Source organism: Cryptomeria japonica, chromosome 5 (genome assembly GCF_030272615.1).
Source record: "Cryptomeria japonica chromosome 5, Sugi_1.0, whole genome shotgun sequence".
NCBI lineage: Eukaryota > Viridiplantae > Streptophyta > Pinopsida > Cupressales > Cupressaceae > Cryptomeria > Cryptomeria japonica.
This window is the reverse complement of record NC_081409.1, coordinates 77,421,015-77,427,801: the sequence shown is the minus strand read 5'-3', so window position 1 is coordinate 77,427,801 and position 6,787 is coordinate 77,421,015. Positions and strand designations below refer to the sequence as shown.

At 35.1% G+C, this 6,787-nt stretch overlaps 1 protein-coding gene across 1 annotated transcript in view; it reads left to right on the top strand.

The window, feature by feature from the left end:
- The first annotated feature begins 758 nt into the window (after positions 1–758).
- LOC131032755 (uncharacterized) overlaps positions 759–6,787 on the top strand; it is a 29,117-nt gene continuing 23,088 nt past the window's right edge. Inside the window, exon 1 of the mRNA XM_057963804.2 lies at positions 759–1,131. The gene's annotated coding sequence lies outside the window, so the exon portion shown is untranslated. The remainder of the gene's footprint in view (positions 1,132–6,787) is intronic.

The window sequence follows — 6,787 nt, the reverse complement described above, 5'->3', positions numbered from 1 at the left end:
GAACCTATCAACAAATAAAATACATAAGAACACTCACATAGTCAATGACAACAACTTTCATGACAAACTCAACTTCCTATGCAAATACCTATCACTCATTCGCCTATCTTTGTCAATCACTTTCTCTAGTTATGCACTATCTTTGTCGGGTAATTGTATAATGATTTATCTTAACAAATATAACTCACTTTGTTGTTGCGTTTGTTGCTGATTTGCACACCAAAGTTCATAAAGTTTTCATCTATACACTATAGTGTACAACCTCCACACAACACAATTAAAATATAGTTGTTAATGTGTTATTCACCAAATAATTTATAATTATAGCCACGATAGTGTTTTAAACTCACCCAAACTTTGCATGTACCATGACATAATTTGTAATATAGATAAACTATATAACTCATGCATCAAATGGTAAACAGACTTCCTAACAAAATGTCATTGAACATCCAAAGATTTGATTCTTGCATATACCAAGAAGGTTTTCTACCCCCAAAAATTAAACTTTATCATAGTCCAACACTACATGAATAAAACTTTCTCTCACCAATCAAATTGACATAATACATGTAAGACAACACAATTATCAAAAAGATAAATAATATAAAACAAGATAAATTAAATTAAACAATATATTATAACAAATGTGGCACTTGTTAAAATTGTGATGGCAAACAATATAAGATTCATAAGTAATTGTAGTAGTGAATTTTTTTTTAATAGAACATAAAACTTACGAATGAAGATATTAGAAAGTTAGACAATTTCTTAAAAGAGTGTTAGGAACAACTGCTTGGAACGTTGCTGCAACAAAGGGAAAAAACACTTAAAACTCTTGTAATGCACGATTATCTAAAGAGTCGCAGATACTTAATGGGGAATTTTCAGACCTTTATGCATCTTTAATATATAAAATTGTGAGTAGAATTTCGGAGAAAGTGAGGGCCACACAATCGTAAAATATGCTGTATTCCATCGAATCTTAGGAGACTCCCTGCCATTACATGGACCTCAATAAACACCCTTCTTAAGGGAGTGTATATATTTATGCAAACTGTAACTACTCTCATTAACTGTGTATATCCTCTAGTCAACAACAGGGTGAGGAGCCGATCTCCTGCAGTTCAGGTAAGCAAAATCTCTAATTCAAATTGATAGGCATCTTTAGCTTTTTCTTGTTTCTGAATCACTTTTCAGGTTTACATTTACATTTTCAGTAGGTGAGTATGCTGAATCAAAAAAAATCTTACTGTGTATTGACCAATGGTATTGCATTTTTTCCATTGTTAAACCATGCGTAAATGGAATTGTATATCACTTAAAATTGCTTAACGCTATTGTGTTTCCTCTCCCTCTTCTCCATCCAATTCGAGCTAACAAGTTAAAAAAAGAACGATTGCCCACAAAATCAGATTTCTCGCCAAACATATCTTACCGTATATGGGTAGTGAATTGGTATTTCATTTCACTGTGTATTTATCTTCAAGAGATTTGCCGTTCAAGTATTCTTATGGAATACTTGTGAGGCTTTCCTGAAGATTTTCTTTATTTTTGACGAAGTTGTATGCCAATCTTAGGGATTGCTAGCTCTTATTAATGTTTTTCTTTAAAACATTCTCTAAATTTGGCGTAGTGGCATGATAGTCTTATTTCAAATACCAAATAATCCCTTATTTGTGAGTAACCTTTCAAGGAGCTTATGAAAAACTGTAATGGCAATTTTGAGGTACCCTACCTGTTTATTTCTCTACATATTCTCTGTTCTTTTGTAATTTTTATTCATTGTTGAATTTATTTTGAGCTAGGGAGGTTCAAGGCTACAATGCTAGTCCATTTATTAGGTTGCCTGAATCCAAAAGCTTGGATGGAGTGAAATTTTGCTGCAGAGAATACACAATGGTTGGTGGAGGCCAGTAAATCATGAGACCGAGGGATTAAACGGAATTACAGGAGCAATTGCTCCACTCCTTAGGATGGTTAAAGGTCAATAGTCTCATGTCAGGGTATTCTACAAGAGGATTTGGGCTGCCTGACTGGATACCATTTCCAATTAGTCTACTATAAATGGCATAGCATAAATATTTGATTTCCAGATTTTGAGTAGCAATCAGAAGGCTGGAGTCGTTACATAATGACAATACTTAGGTTTGATTTATAATTGGAATGCCAAGGAACTGGCCATGTGGTTGAATGACAAGTTTTCCATTTCAGCAGATGCAAGCTTGAAATTCTACTGTTTTCAAAACCAGGTTGACCTGTTAAGTGTCCAGGGTTCTGTATCATTCTCTCTATCCCTGCTAATATAATTTAGTTGTCGCTCCTTATTCAAATTATCAAATTTTAAGGTCTCGATTCAATAGTGGACCCATTCATTAATGAATCACTAAGTGATCATATCCACAATATTTTTCTTTAGTGGTCAAGTACTCCCAAATTTGCACAAACCTGTGGAAAACCAGTAGAATTGATTATTGTGAGTAATTTCTGAAATTTTCATGAAGTGCCAAGTCGACAGTTACTCATGATACTTCAATGTCTATATATTAGTTGATGTTTTGCATCCCATCACATTAATGTTTTCCTATTTGATACATGTTTTTATACTTGATTAATGTCCAGTAAGTGAAGTTTTCATGAAAGAAAATTATGGGTTTTTATCAAATTTTAAATCAAATTTGTTTATTTTCTATTCCAAGTTCATCCAGAGTATGGATCCCACTCTTAACTTTTTTGATTCTCTAAATTGTCGACAAGTCTAGGTGATATGACCAAAAAGATGGGTTTTCATTTGTCTAATGTAAAACAACTTGTATAGCAGCTGATTTTGTAAAGTTGTGCCGGTATCAACTATCAATTTTTTTTCTCCACCTACTTACTGAATGAAAAGATAAATATGGTTTTCTGATCATAAAAGAAGTTTGCACTAACTGTTTTATGATCATCTAAAATGAATAATCACAGTTGTACCAAGTTGATCAACAAAATTATATTTCTGATTAAACAAACTATTGATTGCAACAGCATATTCAGTTATTTAGAAAGTCTTTATTGCCTTGCTTGGAATGTAGAAAATTATACAGTTTTGTTTTCTGACTTTTCAACTAGTGAGGATTGTATATTTAAGGATTTAGATAATTTAGACTGATGTTTCATTTGTCGAAGATTGTATTGGCTTCCTCAGATTTAAACTGTTGACTAACTGATTCAATTATCTATGGAATTTGAGAAAAGGTGAACTCAGCTTGAATTTAATAACTCACAGTATCAACCAGGAGCCTTTTCTCCTGTTGCCACTGCAGTTTTTGGTATTTGTGGTGTTGCAGAGTGACATACTTGACTTTTTTTGAAATTAGATTCAAGACACACCTGGATATGATGACTCACTCTGTGCACTTGAGAAATGCACTCCAATAATGGTCTGCATGTGCTGGGGGCACTTCTGACATGCACCGTAGCTTCTCTGTGTACCCTACGCAGAGGGTTTGACATGTAAAAACAGCTGAAAATGAGTGTTACCCCTATTTTTAAACTTGGCAATTTTCAAACTTTTGGCATTTAAAATCTTGTGCACGATATTTGTCGATTTGAAAGGTCTCCTATAATCCTCAAATGCTAAGTCTCCTATCTCATCGGCTATTTCACAAATTAAATAAAGTCGTGGATATTCTTATTTCCACCAAAGTGAAGGAGCCATCAAATAGGTTATCTCGCTGAGTTCAACAATCAATCAAAATATCGATAGACTTGCGGATGTTCTTCAAATCACCAATAATTTGTAAATGAGCCGAAACACTTGCTAAGTGTATGGGTTGGCCCTTTCACATGGTTGGTCAAGTTTTCAAAGATGTTGATATATTCAATCTCTTGGCATTATTGGTAAGTTGGGTCACTTTACAAAAAGACCGACAAGAATGCAGATTAGCTGAAATTGATCAGTTACAAAATTCTTACACTAAATCAAGTTGGCGGTGAATGAGCACGAATGGTTACAAAAGTCAATGTCTTGGTCTTCAAAGTTGCCATTAAATGATCTATCGGTGAGTTATGTAAGTTTCCAAAGTAACCGATATAGCCAATTGGTTATTCATCAACAATTTAGAGAAGTTGGCTAAGTTTATTAAAAAATCAATAGCAAGTGGACTACTAACTTCAATCGGCCATTTCAATAAATTGTGAAAACTGGCAAAGAGACTGATCAACTTATTATAACTACCCATCAACTCATTGGCAAGTTGTGGCGCTTTCAAAAATCACCGATAAAATTCCAAAACAACTTTGATATGTTGATGGATATAGTGTTGGCTAAGTCGGAGGTTTTGAAAAGAAGAGAAAGTTGCCGATCGCTAGGGGAAGGCACTTATTGTAACTACCCGATGGCTCAAAGAAAGTAGTTATTATAACTACTTATTCTACAAACTACATGTCGTGATCATAGGCAAAATGAACTTGGCGAAAATGCTTTAGAAACTTTCAAGCAAGTGCATCTCATGCCAGGCATAGAAGATGCTCGAGAATTGTTTGTACAATGCCTCAAAGAAATGTGGTCTCATAACATGCTATGAGTGCAAGCCGTGGCATCTACAAGAAATGGATGAACTGAAAATTCTAAAACAGCATATGAACGTCTACCAAATTGTAATGAATTTGGGATTCGTGTCAGATATTTTCATTATGTCTGCGAGGCAATGGAAACATAGACAAGTGCTTGAACTAGTTGACAGAATGCATCAATGAGACGTCATCTCATAGAATGCAGTGTTAGATCACATCTACATGCACGAGTACTGTTTTACAGAAGCCTCAAAAACACATCACTTCATGGCACAATAATGGGCAGAATGCACAAAACTGGATTTATTGAAAAGGCTTTAGAAACCTTCAAGGCACGTGAGATGTCTAACATAATGCATTAAAGAGATGTCTTCTCATGGGATGCGAAGATTGCAGGTTATGCACGAAATGCATTTGTCAAACAAGTTTGTAGTTCTCGAGCAAATGCAAGAGACTAGTGTAATACCATGTTCCATGATGATATCCAGCACCATCACCTCTGTGCCTAAATGGAAGATTTGGAACAAGTCATACAATCCATTAAAACCCACCAAATGCTCAAAGAGACGTCATCTCAAGGAATTAAATGAAATGAGATGTTGAAATGTTCAAAAGAAAAATATCATAAAGATGTCACCTCAAGGAAAGTATCGACTGCAACATATACAGATGGGTGTTCGACAGAAGTGGTCGTGGTTTTTGGTAGAAGATAGATTTTGTTAAAAAAAGCTTTAGAAATTCTCAAGCAAATGCAATCGGCAAGCATAAAGCCAAATTCACCCATGCCTCTGCCAACTCTCTACCTGCGTGCCAAAGTAGGAACTTTGGAACATCGAATAAACATCCATCAAAGCATCATGTTAAGTGTTTGACACAGTGCATCAGACAGATGCCGTCTCAAGGAACACAATGACAACAGGGAGCACACAAAATATATTTCTCAAAAAACTAAAAAGCTTTAGAAACTTTGAAGCAAAAAAGCAATCGATAGGCTTAAAATCAATTTTACCACATTTACAAGTAATGGAGAGCACATTATGAATTTTGTCACGTTTATAGTTGGAAAATGCTCTAATAGTCATGCCTGCCAAACGTCGAAGCATGGTCAAGGCACAAGAACTGATTCGGAAAGATGTCTTCACATGGAATGCAATAATTGCAAGATATGTGCAAAATGGATCTGGTATATTTGAAACAAATGCAATTGGTAGGCCTAAGAGAAGAATTGGAAAACCTTTGCAAACATACTCATTGTTTGTACCAAAATGAGAGCTTTGGAACAGGTTGTGGACATTTATTGAAGCATTCATCATATTGGGCTTTTATCAGATATTATGGTTTGGGATACTATGGCCATCGTGTACGCAATCTCTGAGAGCACAAAACAACATGTGAGATGTTACACAGAATGTCTCAAAACGATGTTTCATCAAATGTAATGACTACAGGGCAGGCTACAAATATCCATCAAAGCACGAAAGATAGAAGGATTTTACCAGATGTTACAACTGCAACTACTCTGGCTGGTGTACATGTAAAATGTGGAGTCATAAACAGTGGCTGAATTGTTTGACAGAAAGCCGTGAAGGGATGTCATCTCAAGGAATGAAATGAAAAGGTATCAATTACCATCAAAGTACATTGTGAATTGACCCTCGACCTTATAATGCCTATGCATGGAAATTTATCAAAGTATGAAGGATGATGAGTTCTTTTGAATTGAAAGTTCTCAAAGGGCAACAATTGGATTCAATGGGAAGCTGAAAATGACATGGAAAGGAAGAATTACATTTATGCCATTTAAAACTAGAATGCACTAGAAATGTGAATGGAATTTATGTCTTGTGAATATAGTTTCAAGTCCTCCAATATACGCGTGCTTCTAGATGTAAAGGTGTTGTTTCACTATGCATCTTAATTTCACAAATTCAGTATTGTTCATAGAAACATAGTGCCAAATGAAAGAAGGAAAATAATGATGAAGTTGGATGGCAATGGGATATGTGAAGAGGATGCGTAAACATACCATGTTAAAGCCAAGGAAGCGAAAGGAGGTTTTAAATGGAGATGTGGTAGGTATAGTGCCAAGTTTTGAAAACTTTTGCTAGCATGTAGCCTGTGTCAAGTGGTGAGATTAAATCTCTGGACATCGGATGGATTTTCTTTCTTGCCCAAGTTAGCTCAATGGAATTGAAGGAAATAATCTCAATATAGATTATTGGGTACACAATCA